Here is a 16,598-nt window from a genome sequence, read left to right as displayed (position 1 = left end):
CTTTTTCTCAACAATGAGATGGGGTCCACTCCATTCGTCCTGGAGTGCTCTTGGGGCCACAGGCTCCAATACCCACACCTTCTGTCCTGGGTAGTACTGGGTCAGGACAGCCTTTTGTCATGCCATTGCTTTTGGAGATCTTGGCTGGCCTGAAGGTCTTTCCTGGCCTTTTCATGTACTCAGCCATTCTGGATCTTAGGCCAAGTATATAGCCCACAATGTCGTGCTTTGGAGCTTTTAAAGGTTGTTCCCAACCCTTCTTCACAAATGCAAGGGGACCTCTCACAGGGTGCCCAAAGAGGAGTTCAAAGGAGCTAAAGCCCACTCCTTTTTGGGGTACCTCCCTGTAAGCAAAGAGGAGGCATGGCAACAGGACACCCCATCTCCTTCTGAGTTTTTCAGGGAGTCCCATAATCATACCTTTGAGAGTTTTATTAAACCTCTCAACCAGACCATTTGTCTGTGGGTGATAAGGAGTAGTGAACTTATAAGTTACACCACACTCCTTCCACATAGCTTTGAGGTATGCAGACATGAAGTTACTACCTCTGTCTGACACCACTTCCTTAGGGAAGCCCACTCTGGAAAAAAATTCCTAAGAGGGCCTTTGCCACTGCAGGAGCTGTAGTGGTCCTTAAGGGAATTGCTTTAGGATACCTAGTGGCATGGTCCACTACCACAAGGATAAACCTATTGCCTGAAGCTGTTGGAGGGCCAAGGGGTCCAACTATGTCAACCCCTACCCTTTCAAAGGACACCCAACCACTGGTAGTTGAATTAAGGGGGCCTTAGGTGTGCCACCAGTCTTGCCACTGGCTTGGCAGGTCACACAAGAGCTACAAAACTCTTTAGTGTCCTCTGACATGTGAGGCCAGTGAAACAATGGAACAAGCTTGTCCCAAGTTTTAATCTGGCCCAAATGCCCAGCCAAAGGAATTTCATGTGCCAAGGTTAGAATAAACTCCTTATACTGCAAAGGGATAACCAATCTCCTGGCAGCTCCAGGTTTAGTGTCCCTTGACACAGTACAAAGGAGGTTGTCTTCCCAATACACCTTATGGCTATCAATGACATCCCCATTCTGTTGTTTGACAGCTTGCTGTCTTAAACCCTCTAATATGGGGCAGGTCAACTGTGCCACACTCAGCTCTTCTGTAGCAGGCCCCCCCTCCACCCAAAAGCTCAGCAATGTCTGCTGCCAGCTCATCTGGTTTAGGTTCTGCACAGGGAAAGGATTCCTATTCCTCGAAAGGGAAATCTTCTGGAGAGGGAGGGATAGTGGGCAAGGATTTACCCTTTCTACCCCTAGCTTTTGGGAGCACTTGGTCCATTGTTCCAGGATCCAAGTTTCCCTGTCCTCTTTGCTTCTTGGCCTGAGCCCTTGTCAAAGCAAAGATATGCCCAGGAATGCCCAGCATTGCTGCATGAGCCTCCAACTCAACTTCAGCCCAAGCTGATGTCTCCAAATCATTGCCTAGTAAGCAATCTACAGGTAAAACAGTGGCTACCACAACTTTCTTTAGACAAGTAACCCCCCGCCAGTTGAGATTCACAACAGCCATGGGGTGGCTAAGAGTGTTGTTATGAGCATCAGTCACTTGGCACTGCTGACCAAGTAGGTGTTGATCTGGGTGAACCAGTTTCTCAATCACCATAGTGACACTGGCTCCTGTATCCCTGTAGGCCTCAACCTCAACAACATTTTTAGAGGAAGTTGCTTGTACTCACCCATATTAAGGGGACAAGCTACCAAAGTTGCAAAGTCAATACCACCATTAGAGACTAAAACAGCCTCTGTGGTCTCCCTAACAAGACCAACCCCAACTACACTACCAATGGTGATCCCAGCTACACCCTTTGATTGGCTATTAGCAGTAGATTTCTCACCACCACTACTATTACCAGGGGCACTGAGGTTGCAGTTGGGGTTGTGGTAGTGGGAGCCTTGGTGTTTTTCTTTGGGCAGGTGGAATCACTTGCCCAATGGCCTTTATTTTTACGTAAATAACACCATGGCTTCTTTTGATTGTGGGAAAAGGATTTGGACCCACCACCCCCAGAGGAGTTTTGTGGACCTCATGAAGATTCAGTATGTTTTTTATCTTGGTCCCCACCCTTGTCAGAAGACTTACCATCCTTCTTCTTGAAAATCCTTGTCACCCCCTGTATGAACTTTTCTGTTCACTCTTGGGGAGAGGTCAGATCTGAGTCTGCCAAGAACTGGTGCAACAAATCCGGCACACAATTGTTCAAAATATGCTCTCTCAGGATTAGATTATACAGGCTTTCATAGTCAGTCACCTTACTGCCATGCAAGCAACCCTCCAAGGCCTTCACTGAACAGTAAACAAAGTCTGTCCGGTCTTGAGAGGACTCTTTTTTGGTATCTCTGAACTTTATCCTCTATTGATCAGTGGTTAAGCCAAATCCATCCAAGAGTGCATCCTTAAAACTTTGTAATTATTAGCATCACTTTCTCTGACAGTAAGGAGCCTATCCCTACCTTTACCAGTGAAAGATAGCCACAAGATAGCAGCCCACTGACTTTGAGGGACCATCTGTACCATACAAGCCTTCTCAAGTGCAGCAAACCACTTGTTAATGTCATCCCCTCCTTGTAAAGGGGGACTATCTTATGCAGGTTTCTGGAATCTCATTCTCTTACAGGATTGCTATCAAAAACCCTGCTGCTGCCACCAATGGGAACTAACCCCAACCTCTGCCTTTCCCTCTCTACATCCACAGATTCCCTGTCTAAGGCCAGCTGCTGCTGTCTTAGCTTCAGCCTGGCCTCTTCCAACCTCGGATATCTGACTTCTCTTTCCATAGTGTTATCCTCAGGGTGGGAGGCTTGGGAATTCTGAGACACAGAAGAAGTGTGGGAATTGGCAGAGTGGGACCTGTCTCTAACTGTCTGGACTCTAGTAACCTGGCCTTTTGGAGTGAAAGGTGCCCTACCAGTGTGTGACCCCCTCCCACTACCAGTGTCACTAGGATTCCTGTTAGTTGGCAGGTCTTTGGATGAACACTCCCCAGCATCCTCAGGGGACTCCTCTGAGTCTTGCTGGGTACCCCCCTCCTCTACCTCCTGATCCTGGGATGGGCCAGGCTGGTTCTAGTCACTTTCTAGGAGAAGGCTAAGGAGAAGATCTTTGGTAGGGTTTTCACCAATGCTTAAACCTCTTTCTATTCAGAGACCCCTCAAACTTTTAAAGTTTAAAATACCATAGGTTGCCTGGACAACTGTGGGAGTAAGTTCTACTGCAGACATGATTGTTAGAAAGGGTTTAGGACAGAGAGAAAACAGTTTAGACACTTTTAGAGAAAAGAGAACAACTTTTTCAAACTTTTGAAAACCTTTCTGAAAGTTTTTAGAAAGAAAACTGTTTAGGTTAACGGTGTACATTTTAAAGTATTTGGTATATGTTTTTCTTATGAAAAGCAGCAGTGACAAAGTGGTAAAGCAGTTACAAGTACTTATCCCACCGCTGCACCACCAATGTAGGAGGCTGGCCTGGCTTATAGTGGGTACCTGATGGTACTTACACCTTGAGCCAGGTCCAGTTATCCCTTGTTAGTAGATTAGTAGTGTTCTAGCAGCTTAGGCTGATAGAGATAGCTATAGCAGAGCGGCCTAGGCTGAACTAGGAGACATGCAAAGTTCCTACTGTACCACTTATATCATATGGCACTATATCACAAGAATCACAATATTCAGAGTTACTAAAAATAAAGGTACTTTATTTTAGTGACAATGTGCCAAAAATATCTCAGAGGATATACTCCCTTAGGAGGTAAGTAAAATACACAAAATATACACACAAACCAAAATCAGCTAAGTAAACACTTAGAAAAGTAGTGCAAACACTGTGGAATACAATAGGATGCAGAAGTCCTAGAGGCAACACAAACCATATACTAGGAAAGTGGAATGCAAACCACTTAGGGACCCCAGGCCTAGTGTAGTGTGTAGAGGGTCGCTGGGAGTGTAAGAAAACACTAAGGGTGTCCAAGATAACCCACCTCAAGTCCCTAAAAAGTAGGAGTAAAGTTGCCCTACTTTCCCAGAAACACACTAAAGTCGTGATAGGAGATTCTGCAAAGACAACAACTGACAGCAAAGCACTGAAGACGGATTCCTGGACCTGAGGAACAGTAAAGGAAGGGGACCAAGTCCAATAGTCATGAAAGTGTCCGGGGGGCAGGAGCCCACTAAACCCCGGACATAGGTGCAAAATGGCTGCCTCTGAGTGGAAGAAGCTGAAGATTCTGCAACAACAGAAGATGCCAGGAACTTCTCCTTTGCACAGAAGATGCCCCAGGGCATTCTGGAGGATTCAAAGCTGTTTCCATGCAGAAAGACTGCAAACAAACCTTGCTAGCTACAAAGGTTGTGGTTAAAGAAAATGGGTGCTGCCCGTGTCCAAGAAGGACCAGGAGGTCACTTCTTGGAGGAGGAGACAGAGGGACACTCAGCAGCACAGAGAGCCCATGCAGAAGCAGGCAGCACCCACAGAAGCCCATAAACAGGGGTTTAAGAAATCTGAGCACAGCAGTCATCTCAACACTACAAAGGAGATTCCCACAAACCCGGTGGTGAACTCAGTGAGTTGAGCAATGCAGGACGGAGTTCTGGGGACCTGGGTTATGCTGTGCACAAAGGATTCCTTGCAAAAGTGCACCGAAGCCCTAGCAGCTGCAGTTCACACAGTACACAGGATTACTGTCTGGCGTGGGGAGGCAAGAACTTACTTCCACCAAATTTGGAAGGAAGGCCACTGGACTGTCGGGGTCACTTGGATCCAGCTCCTGTGTTCCAGGGTCCACGCTCGTCGAGATGAGAGGGTAACCCAGAGGACCGGTGATGCAGAAGTTTGTTGCCTGAGTTAGCAGGGGGAAGATTCCGTCGACCCACAGGAGATTTCTTCTTGGCTTCCAGTGCCGGGTGAAGGAAGACTGCCCTCAGAGCATGCACCACCAGGAAAAAGTGGAGAAAGCCTTGCTACTTTGTTGCAGTTTTGCAGGCATCCTGGAGCAGTCAGCGGTTGATCCCTGGCAGAAGTCGAAGAGAGAGATGCAGAGGAACTCTGGTGAGCTCTTGCATTCGTTATCTGATGAGAAACCCACAGGAGAGACCCTAAATAGCCCTCAGAGGAGGATTGGCCACCTAATCAGGTAAGCACCTATCAGGAGGGGTCTCTGACATCACCTGCTGGTACTGGCCACTCAGAGGCCTCCATTGTGCCCTCACACCTCTGCATTCAAGATGGCAGAGGTCTGGGACACAATGGAGAAGCTCTGGTCACCACCCCTGGGGTGGTGATGGACAGGGGAGTGGTCACTCCCCTTTCCTTTGTCCAGTTTCATGCCACAGCAGGGCTGAGGGATCCCTGAACCGGTGTAGGCTGGTTTATGCAAGGAGGGCACCATCTGTGCCCTTCAAAGCATTCCCAGCCAGAGGCTAGGAGAGGCTACCCCTCTCAGGCCCTTAACACATAGTTCCAAAGGGAGAGGGTGTAACATCCTCTCTCAGATGAAATCCTTTGTTCTGCCTTCCTGGGACAGGGCTGCCCAGACCCCGGGAGGGCTGAAACCTGTCTGTGGGTTGGCAGCAGTGGTAGCTGCAGTGAAAACCCCAGACAGCTAGTTTGGCAGTACCCGGGGTCCATGCTGGAGCCCGGGGGTTGCATGGGATTGGCACCCCAATACCAGATTTGTCATGGGGGGACAATTCCATGATCTTAGACATGTTACATGGCCATATTCAGAGTTACCATTGTGAAGCTACATATAGGCATTGACCTATATGTAGTGCATGCGTGTAATGGTGTCCCTGCACTCACAAAATCCAGGGCAATTGTCCTGAACAATGTGGGGGCACCTAGGCTAGTGCCAGGGGGCCCTCACTCTTAGTAACTTTGCACCTAACCTTCACCAAGTGAGGGTTCGACATATAGGTGACTTAGAAGTTACTTAAGTGCAGTGTAAAATGGCTGTGAAATAATGTGGACGTTATATCACTCAGACTGCAGTGGCAGTCCTGTGTAACAACTGTCTGAGCTCCCTATGGGTTGCAAAATAAATGCTGCAGCCCATAGGGCTCTCCTGGAACCCCAAATACCCTGGATACCTAGGTACCATATACTAGGGAATTATAAAGGTGTTCCAGTGTGCCAATTATAAATGGTAAAAATGGTCACTAGCCTGCAGTGACAATTTTAAAGACAGAGAGAGCATAAGCACTGAGGTTCTGGTTAGCAGAGTCCCAGTGACACAGTTAGGCACCACACAGGGAACACATTCAGGCCACAAACTATGAGCACAGGGGTCCTGGCTAGCAGGATCCCAGTGAGACAGGCAAACACAAACTGACACACATGTACAAATGAGGGTAACATGCCAGGCAAGATGGTACTTTCCTACATTTATACCACTCACCTTGCATGCATGCATGCATGAACCAACACCACATTTGCCAGCCCCTTTCACTCTACCTACATGCCAGCCGCTGCTAGAAATAATCATAAAAAGAATGTGAAATAAATCAATATAAAATGAAGCCAGCTAGAATAACAACAGGCAAAACGTGTCAGAAGCAGAATATTTCCTTATTATAAAAGAGCAAACTAGAGCAATAAGAGGAAGGAGTGGAGGTGAGATTTTCAAATTCAAGGAAAGTAAAAAGGAGTTTAAAGAGAATTTGCTTGTGATGTGGAAAGGTAATATAAAATGATGATTTGATAAAAAGTAAACAGTGAAAGGAAAAATCCTGAAAAAGTCACTATTTCACCACTTGGGACTTCAGAAGGATCTAGGGACCATATGTCCGAAAGGTTTTTCCCATAGACACAGAATGGGTAAAATCCTTTGGTACATCTAGCCCTAGGTACCAAGGCAGGCTGAACCATGGGTAGACATGCTCAGGCTAAAGTTGGTGCTTGAGCGGGCAAAGATTTTACTTCCTGATCTGGAAAATATATTGGAAAACTACATCTGTGAGAAGTAGCTTTGACATCCGAGTACTAAATTTGTTAACTGTCAACATTTTAATGAGCCCATGAGAGCTTTACCCTGGTTACCAGGCCTTGGCCACCACCGAGATCAAATTTCCAGGAAATTTGTACACAAAAATAAGTTACATTATTGCATGCAATACATCTGTCCAAGTCTTATATTTCTAATTTTATTCAGATAAAGTATTACACGTCTAGGCAGAACATGTTATACGTGGCTCCAGAGGATCCACCAAAAGCCATGGACCGGATCAGGCAAAAAGTAGAGTATAATGAGGTGAGGTGAGAGTGCGAGAATATTGCAATTGCCGGGGGTTTGGCCAGGACTGAGCTTGTCAAATGGCCTTAGCTGCCCCGTTATCGCTACCGCTTCCCACTTACTTTTCATTCATATGTGCTCTCTCCTAAGGGCTTGAGTTCACTCTACTTACCGCATTGTTTCACAAGCGTTATAAGAGGCACTTTCATCCCGCCAACTGCCCATTTATTCATAATCTTACTATCTCGCTACATAATCTCTAACACTAATGCTACAAATTTAGGGGAAGAGAGAATACTATGCCTCCACTATTTAACATATACTCAGTGGGAGAGGGAAACTCCCAATGTATAGGAAGAGGACAAAAGGACTCTCATTAAAAAGAGGAAGGAAGGTGGAAAAGTGTAAAAAGCAGGTGGCAGGCAGGCAATATAGCAGGTCGCCCGAGACTCACAAGTCAACTAGGCCGCAGGGGGAAAGTAGAGAGACCACGAAGAGCTTTTAAAAAAATAGTGAACATTGTACCAGTAGCCACCCTGCCAGACTTCCTCTTACCACCAGCGATAAGGGGTTGAAAGCACTCTGCAGGGAGGACAATAGGTTCCTTTGGAGAGGGGGTGGGCCAAGGGGAGCTGTGGAAGTGGTTTGAGTAGCATAAATGCAGCTTGGGTTCCCCCTGAGAAACCTCCACCATCCCACTAGGTGCCTTTTCGATTGGCCAGTCAACAAATTTGCAAGAGGAAGTGGAAGCCCTGAAGTTAAAGTGGTACAATAAGTGACAGATGAAGAGAATCTCGGAAGTGGAAGCCCTGAAGTTAAAGTGGTACAATAAGTGACAGATGAAGAGAATCTCCCATGATACATCCATGTGAACAAGTGTCACAAGTAAATTGGCTCAGCCTAATAAGAGTTGAAGCCAGTCTCTCTTTACTAGTTCAAGATCCAGGCAGAAAATGAGCTACAGCAAGATTCCTGGACAGGTGGGAGACCAGGGATCATCAGTCTGTACAGATACAGAATCCCCTGAAACATCTCCCTATGTTTAATCCAATTGGCCTTCTAGGTTGCCAGTGGAAGGAGAGGTGAGGAGGAGAAGCCACCCCAACTCCAGGGAGGCGGCTTAGCAATAACTCAGACAGTGCAACAAATTCAAGGAGAGGGGGCAGTAGGATCTATTGCTTTGAATGTGAAGGGTCCCAAAACTGCTTCTATCTCAAGGCCCTCTTGTCCTCTGTTCAAATGTGGTGGCTCCAAGGAAGCTGCTGGAGGAGGAGTGACGGATATATCTTCACAAGACCATGAGATTGCCCCATGGGCGGGCTCCACCGAAAACGCATGGCAACCTTAAGCATGCTGAAGGTGTGCTAGATGATCAGGCAATACAGTCCAATACGGACATAATACACCAAAAACCAAATGGGGACGGGTCACTACCTCAAACCCTTCCAGCAAGTTTGGGAGCAACACTTAACCAGATTCTAAAAGAATTACAAGACTTAAAAATTTCACAAGATGAGGTCCACCAGAAAATGAATGAGCACCTAGCGCAAATTAATACTAATATTCAACAGCTGGCCCCGTGGGTGTCTCAGGTGGAGAAGAGAACCAGTGACCTCAAAGACAGAGGCAATGACAAATCCCATCACTCAAACCTCAGTTTCTTGGTAATTCTGGAGGATCACTAATGGGAGGAACAGTAGCCCAATTCATTACAGATCTTGTTAACAATTATGTCCTCTCCAACCAAGCTCAGGCCAGCCCAGACTTGACCATCATGCAAGTGCATCAAGTCTCCACTATGAGGGCCCCTAATGCCAAGTACCCACAAACTATCCTAGTCATTTTTGGCAACTACAGGATTAAGGAGCAAATTTTATCCCAAGCCATCAAAACCGAGACATTTAATACCACAGACAATTTTTTGTTTCACATATTTCCTGATGTGTCCATTGTGGCTACAAAGAGATGGAATAATTTGTTACACTCATCAACAGTTTTAAAAGCCAGGAGGGTCCGGCTGGCTTAGTTCAACAGCCAAAACTGAAGGTTTTGCTCAAAGGCCAGACCCATATTTTTTAGACAGTGGATCAGGCCAAGAAATTCCTGAGAAATATGAACCAGGATGGAGGGGGCGAACAAGATCGCACAATAGCTTGTTTTGATTATGACAGTTAAAAGACAAATGATTACCAAGGTCTATCCGACCTGTTTAGTGTCAGATTGCGTCTGCTGTATTGGTCATGCTGCTTGAACAGGGAGCTCCAAGTGCCATGTCAGGCCTCTTATTCAGGGAGAAGGAGTTTGGGGGGAGGGGATAGGTAGGGGCACTAGAGGAGAGGGCGGGGGTGGGAGGAGTGAGTCTATTATGAGTAGGGCTCTGGGGATGGCCAAGGGATGGACAGTAGGGTGCCCCTGGGTGAGGAGGGGAATTAAATAAATTGAAAAAAAACAGGTAGGAAAGATGTGTTCAGGTTTAACACCGAGAAGGAAGTGGGTACGACACCTTTCTCTTTCTATAAATCAAAAAACGTGATGAGTATTCAGGCAATTAAGGTAATTAATATCAAGCTTCAGGCTGTACTTCAGTGCCTTAAGGAGGCTGGGGCACAAATTATATTTCTACAAGAAACCCATCTCAAAGCACGCGTGAAAGAGCCAAAACTTCCCAACTTTATCTCACATGCGTACTATTCTTCAGCCATGGAGCCTGTATGTGGTGTGGCCATCTTAATTTCATACATAGTAGGGAGGGCAAGTACATAATGTAGTTTGTGACAGTAAAGCAAGATTGAAACTTGTTAGTTTAGGCATTGATAATCAACGATTACACTTAATCAGTTTTTATGAGCCAATAGATGACTTTATAACCTTGTTAAGTGATATCTACAATCTTTTATCTATTTTGCAAGGTCTTATTGTGATCGGAGGATTTCAATATTCTGCAGCATGTTAAAGTTGATTGCTCATACAAAAATAAGGCCCAGAACAAACCCAAGGCACTGTGCATTTCAGTCATAATGATAATGAGTTTTACATTAGTGGATCCATGGCATAAGGAGCATCCTACAGTGCAGGAATTTACCTGTTTCTCCAAACAGTTTAATTTGGCATCTCATATAGACTTTTTTTTAATACCTTCACAATTGAGAAGAAGAAGATCATTGATATTCACCAACTGTTTTAAGGATTATTTGGTCCCAATATCCGATAAGACAAGATGGGTACTTAATAAAGCTTTATTAGTCGACCCCAGATGTTGGAAAGTGTGCGCCTAGCATTACAAGACTTCTTTGATAGAAATCTAGGTTCCTTCTCTAGTTTTTCGATATGGGGGCCTGTAAGGCATTCATTCGGGGGGAAAGTCATCACATATCAGGCTCAAAACCATAAAGGCAGAAAAGAGCAGATTGCAGGCTTACAACAAAAACTAGATCTAGTGGTTATGGACCATTTGATAGTCCGTCACCTTCATCAGGGGTTAAGTTAGTGCATGTGCGACGTGCACTACAAGAATATTATATATCTCAAGAGCTGCTAGATCATAATGCATGCTTTCAAGAGCACTATGAAGAAAGTGAACATGTGGGGAAGATTTTAGCCTGGACCGTAAAAAAACTTCGTAATAACACAGTGGTCACTTCAATACACAGAAGTAGGAGGTCAGGCGGCGACTCAACCAGAAGACATTAATAAGCTCTTTTTAGAGCACTATACTAATTTATTTACCTCTAGAAACCAGACTCCCCTTGAGCAAGTCAAAGAATACGTAGACGTAATTAGACAGCCAAGGGTTAGCGATGAACTTCACGTTACAGCAATCACACCTACAACTTTAGAAGAAGTTCAGGAGGCAATTAAAGCATCCCCCAATGGGAAGGTTTGTGGGTGTGATGGATTGCCCACTGAATTATATAAAGTTTTTATGGCCCTGATAGCTAAATTCTTGGCACTACTACTTAACAAAATACTGAAGGGTGCTTCAATACCATGCTCTTCCACGGAAGCCGTGATAGCGAGCTTTCTAATAAAAAGGTAAATCAGCAGACAGACCAGGATCTTACAGCCCTATCAGCTTACTAAATCGTGACTATAACATTTTCACAAAGATTAAAGTATCACATATAATTCCTGTCACCCAAATGGTGGTACATCTTAACCAATCAGGCTTTCTTCCAGGAAGGAGTACAGCCACCATGAACTGTTTACTTCAGTCAATCGATTATTTTGCTTGTAACATGGTGGAAGCAGCCATCATTATGCTCGACGCAGAAAAAGCATTTGACTTGATGCAATGTGAAGTTTTCTTTGCAATTTTAGATCACTTTAACTTTCCCCCGAAATTGGTCCATACAGTTGTGTGGCGGCTGGAGTTTTGGTTAATGGAAAAAAGGTAGGAATGCTAATAATGAGCAAAGGCATGCAGCATGGCTGTCCCATGTCCTCTGTTCTGTTTGCATCATTCATCGAACCGTTGGCACATGACACTTTACTTAAAGCCCCTATGTAGAACACTCCCAAGGCTAAACTCTTCGTCGACAATATGATACTTTATCAGCAGAAAAAGAAAAATATAGAAAGAGTGTTCTTTGGGGCCATACTGCCACAAAAAAAGAAGAAATTCGAGGGAAGGAGAAAGCAGCCCTCCCCCCTCTCTCAGCAGAGAATAACCCCTTCACTGAGGGCATATTTCAAAGCCAAGAGCTTAGATAATGTCATGGCTAGCTCTAATAAGACCTTATGGTCTTAATGTGAGGAGGGGGAGCAAGCTGAAACACAGGGGGATATTTTTTCTGTTTCATCTGGACCCCCTACAAGTGAGGGGGGTATCCGCTGCCTGAGTGTTGGTGCAGAAACAGACCATTCCAAGTATAGGGGAGGACGCCCCCCTGCAACAAAGAAGTGACACTTCAGAGGGATGGCAATCAGACCCCTTGGGCCCGAGCTGGATGCGTTACCAGAACTGAATTCCACAAATACTCAGCCATCAGTGGAATTCTTGTTGCACTCTTTGTCTAAGGAAGTTAAGCAGGGATTTGTGGTATCACAGAATAACCAGAAAGGGATCCAAGATGTCTGTGAAGCGTTGGCGGTAAAGATGGATATTCTAACACAGCGAACTCAGATTTGGGAAATTCAAGTGACTCAACTTATTAATGAGACGGTGGAGAAACATACAAAGGATATTGATGTATTGAAGATAACGGGGAAGCAGAATACTGAGCGTCTTGAAGCTTTAGAAAATAACGCCAGGAGGAATAATATTAAAATAATGAATGTCCCAGAGGGAGTCGAGGGGGACAATATTAAAATGTTTGTGGTAGGACTTCTGAGTCAAGGTGGAGTGTGGGAAGGGCCTGAGGACTTCCTGTCCCAAGATATACAGAGGGTCCATAGGGACCCTTTTCGGAGATCACCAGGTGCCACTAAGCCAAGAAGGATACTGGTGAATTTTCTCACCTATGCTATGAAGGGAAAAATCCTCTCTACGGCGTTGAAGACCGTAACTTTGAGTGCGAATGGAGTTTCTTTTGAAGTAAGATCTGATGTATCGCGGATGACCTCCAATCGACAATGGGAACTTGGCAAGAGGTTGGATGAGATTAGGAAACTGGGGGCTGTGAGAAAGTAGCCTATTTCTAGCCTTGTTACCTCAACTTTTGGCCTGTTTGTGAGTATATGTCAGGGTTTTTTCACTGTCTCACTGGGATCCTGCTAGCCAGGGCCCAGTGCTCATAATGAAACCCCTATGTTGTCAGTATGTTTGTTATGTGTCACTGGGACCCTGCTACCCAGGACCCCAGTGCTCATAAGTTTGTGGCCTATGTGTATGTGTTCCCTGTGTGATGCCTAACTGTCTCATTGAGGCTCTGCTAACCAGAACCTCAGTGGTTATGCTCTCTCTGCTATCCAAATTTGTCACTAACAGGCTAGTGACTAAATTTACCAATTCACATTGGCATACTGGTGCACCCATATAATTCCCTAGTATATGGTACTTAGGTACTCAGGGTATTGGGGTTCCAGGAGATCCCTATGGGCTGCAGCATTTCTTTTGCCACCCATAGGGAGCTCTGACAATTCTTACACAGGCCTGCCACTGCAGCCTGCGTGAAATAACGTCCACGTTATTTCACAGCCATTTACCACTGCACTTAAGTAACTTATAAGTCACCTATATGTCTAACCTTCACCTGGTGAAGGTTGGGTGCAAAGTTACTTAGTGTGTGGGCACCCTGGCACAAGCCAAGGTGCCCCCACACAGTTCAAGGCAAATTCCCCGGACTTTGTGAGTGCGAGGACACCATTACACGCGTGCACTGTACATAGGTCACTACCTATGTACTGCGTCAAAATGATAACTCCGAACATGGCCATGTAACATGTCTAAGATCATGGAATTGTCACCCCACAATTCCATGATCCCCTGGGTCTCTAGCACATAACCCGGGTACAGCCAAACTGCCTTTCCGGGGTCTCCACTGCAGCTGCTGCTGCCAACCCCTCAGACAGGTTTCTGCCCTCCTGGGGTCCAGGCAGCCCTGGCCCAGGAAGGCAGAACAAATAACTTCAGCTGAGAGAGGGTGTAACACCCTCTCCCTTTGGAAATAGGTGTGAAGGCTGGGGAGGAGTAGCCTCCCCCAGCCTCTGGAAATACTTTGATGGGCACAGATGGTGCCCATCTCTGCATAAGCCAGTCTACACCGGTTCAGGGATCCCCCAGCCCTGCTCTGGCGCAAAACTGGACAAAGGAAAGGGAGTGACCACTCCCCTGACCAGTACCTCCCAGGGGAGGTGCCCAGAGCTCCCCCAATGTGTCCCAGACCTCTGCCATCTTGGAAACAGAGGTGTTTGTGGCACACTGGACTGCTCTGAGTGGCCAGTGCCAGCAGGTGACGTCAGAGGCTCCTTCTGATAGGCTCTTTCCTCTCTTGGTAGTCAATCCTCCTTCCTAGGTAGCCAAACCTCCTTTTCTGGCTATTTAGGGTCTCTGCTTTGGGGATCTCACCAGATAACGAATGCAAGAGCTCACCAGAAGTCCTCTGCATCGCCCTCGTCACCTTCTGCCAAAGGATCGACTGCTGACTGCTCAGGACGCCTGCAAAAGCGCAACAAAGTAGCAAGACGACTACTAGCAACCTTGTATCGCTTCATCCTGCCGGCTTTCTCGACTGTTTCCAGGTGGTGCATGCTCTGGGGGTAGCCTGCCTCCTCTCTGCACCAGGAGCTCTGAAGAAATCTCCAGTGGTTCGACGGAATCTTCCCCCTGCAACCACAGGCAACAAAAGACTGCATCACCGGTCCTCTGGGTCCCCTCTCAGCACGACGAGTGTGGTCCCTGGAACTCAGCAACTCTGTCCAAGTGACTCCCACAGTCCAGTGACTCTTCAGTCCCAGTTTGGTGGAGGTAAGTCCTTGCCTCCCCACGCTAGACTGCATTGCTGGGTACCGCATGATTTGCAGCTGCTCCGGCTCCTGTGCACTCTTCCAGGATTTCCTTCATGCACAGCCAAGCCTGGGTCCCCGACACTCCTTTCTGCAGTGCACAACCTTCTGAATTGTCCTCCGGCATCGTGGGACTCCCTTTTGTGACTTCGGGTGGACTCCAGTTCACTTTTCTTCTAAGTGCCTGTTCAGGTACTTCTGCAGATGCTGCTTGCTTCTGTGAGGGCTCCCTACATTGCTGGGCGACCCCTCTGTCTCCTTATCCAAGTGGCGACATCCTGGTCCCTCCTGGGCTACAGCAGCATCCAAAAACCCTAACCACAACCCTTGCACCTAGCAAGGCTTGTTTGCAGTCTTTCTGTGTGGGAACACCTCTGCAAGCTTCTTCACGATGTGGGACATCCATCCTCCAAAGAAGAAGTTCCTAGTCCTCTTTTTTCTTGCAGAACTCCAAGCTTCTTCCAACTGGTGGCAGCTTCCTTGCACCCTCAGCTGACATTTTCTGGGCTCCTGCCCACTCTCCACACTGTCGCGACTATTAGACTTGGTCCCCTTGTCTTACAGGTACTCAGGTCTGGAAATCCACTGTTGTTGCATTGCTGGTGTTTGTTCTTCCTGCAGAATCCCCCTATCACGACTTCTGTGCTCTCTGGGGGTAGTAGGTGCACTTTACACCTACCTTACAGGGTCTTGGGGTGGGCTTTTTATCTAACCCTCACTGTTTTCTTACAGTCCCAGCGACCCTCTACAAGCTCACATAGGTTTGGGGTCCATTCGTGGTTCGCATTCCACTTTTGGAGTATATGGTTTGTGTTTCCCCTATACCTATGTGTTCCTATTGCAACCTACTAAATTTTACATTGCTTGCATTACTTCTTTTTGCTATTACCTGCATAATTTTGGTTTGTGTACATATATTTTGTGTATATAACTTATCCTCATACTGAGGGTACTCACTGAGATACGTTTGGCATATTGTCATAAAAATAAAGTACCTTTATTTTTAGTACTTTTGTGTATTGTGTTTTCTTATGATATTGTGCATTTGACACCAGTGGTGTAGTGGGAGCTTTACATGTCTCCTAGTTCAGCCTAAGCTGCTTTGCCATAGCTACCTTCTATCAGCCTAGGCTGCTAGAAACACCTCTTCTACACTAATAAGGGATAACTGGACCTGGCACAAGGTGTAAGTACCTCTGGTACCCACTAAAAGCCAGTCCAGCCTCCTACAGCGGCCATGGCCCAGTAAAAATTTCCTGCGACTTTGAGGGTGATGAGAGAAAATCGGATGTATAACATAAGGGATCCCCATGAAGCAGACTCTCTTCTTGAGAAATTTAAGAATAACTAAATTACGATGAGATATCCCTTCCTTTTTCCTTTTTTTTGTGTGGGGGTCTAGCAGCTCCAAAAGGCTGGATAGCCATAAAATGGGGAGGTTCCCCAGGAAGGTAAGAGGGAGCGTATGGGGGGATGTTGGGAAGGTGGGAGCCTGCGGTTTGACAGGGGTGGAGTGAATTAGGAGTGGGGGAAAATTTCCTCATCATAAATTGGTTTGACCCATTACATTGTTTATTAGAAGGTTTACTACCTCTGAAAGAATATACAAGAAGGATGCCTACGGGTCATTTCCAGATTTTTTCATGGAATGTGAATGGACTGAGGGTTAAAGGGAGGGGAAGTTATGTCTTGCAGTACATTAAGGATTCCCCGGCACAAATCATAATGATTCAGGAGTCTCACTTGACATCGTTAGAAGTACATGAGATATTTAAGCCCCAGGTTTGGGTTAGTCAAGTGGCTTGTTCTAATAACACATTGCATTCAATGGGAGTGGTAATCTTGGTTAAGAGAGCTGCTAATGCACTGATCATATCCACCAA

Source organism: Pleurodeles waltl, chromosome 2_2, assembly GCF_031143425.1.
Source record: "Pleurodeles waltl isolate 20211129_DDA chromosome 2_2, aPleWal1.hap1.20221129, whole genome shotgun sequence".
Taxonomy (NCBI): Eukaryota; Metazoa; Chordata; class Amphibia; order Caudata; family Salamandridae; genus Pleurodeles; species Pleurodeles waltl.
This window is presented reverse-complemented; position numbering follows the sequence as displayed.